This window comes from Perkinsus marinus, assembly GCF_000006405.1.
Source record: "Perkinsus marinus ATCC 50983 genomic scaffold scf_1104296968006, whole genome shotgun sequence".
NCBI classification, from domain to species: domain Eukaryota; phylum Perkinsozoa; order Perkinsida; family Perkinsidae; genus Perkinsus; species Perkinsus marinus.
In genome coordinates, this window is record NW_003203314.1 from 2465 (window position 1) to 3450 (window position 986).

The following is a 986-nucleotide window of genomic DNA, read 5'->3' on the forward strand; positions in this document are numbered from 1 at the left end:
ACTCGTAGAGTAGATCACTCGTGTGAGTGACGGCTTTCCCGGACCCAGTTCCGCTCTGACTAACAGTGGCCAGTGACCCCCACGCCACGATCAGGTACTAGGACCAGTGGGGGTGCTTGTATGGTTATTGTTCCTACCTGCTCATTTGTGAAATTGACATGAGAACAGGTGCGGGTTATAAAGAACTATGCATTAATGAAAGTGCAATCTTATCAAATTAAGAAGCCTTCTTAGCTTAGTTGGTAGAGCACCCGCTTAGTAAGCGGGAGGTCGTCGGTTCAACTCCGGCAGAAGGCTTATTACGACAACATTTGCGAAAATGTGCTACAGATCAATTCCCTTACTGTAAAATGACAACACAATCACCAAGTGGTATAAAGGACGTTATCACTAGGTCGAATCGATGTTTAACAGACTTCAGCGACAGACACAAATCGATGCACGTATAATACCATGAAAAGATACAGATTCTTAGGAGAAGGGTTGGCAGACCCACGCAGCTCAATTTATAGCGATGCAACACCCCATGAGCATTAGGATGAAACATCACCGAGAGGGTCTTCAACTCACTCGCACTCTCTGGTATCATTGAGGCAGACGGAGAATAGGCCTCGACTGCACTGACGATTATAATGATAATGACAGTTCATATTCATAATGGTATAACATGAGCGGGATATCAGATCTCGATTGAGTGGTCTATAAGCCACTTCGTATCTTCACCACTTGTCTTCTTTAGATAATCTTACATTCTCTTGAAATTCACACGGGACTGTTCCTCCTATTTAGTAGAGCCTCGCCCAGCCTTCTTATTTGATCCTGCATCTCCACGCTCTGCCTCATCAATATAGCAACTTGCGCCTGCAATTCGCACTGACTCGACGACGAGTCGCCACCAGCGGCCGTGCTAGCCTCGTCGTTAGACACCCCGTCGCCTCTCTCGTCCAAAGCAGCGAGCCTTCGCAGCAACGGATCGCTCGCTCGGT

The 986-nt window shown here is 47.3% G+C and overlaps 1 non-coding gene across 1 annotated transcript; it reads left to right on the top strand.

The window, feature by feature from the left end:
• Nucleotides 1-224: 224 nt before the first annotated feature.
• Pmar_PMAR028544 lies at nucleotides 225-297 on the top strand. Its single transcript has one exon. It is a non-coding gene; the product is annotated as a tRNA-Thr (tRNA).
• Nucleotides 298-986: the final 689 nt, after the last annotated feature.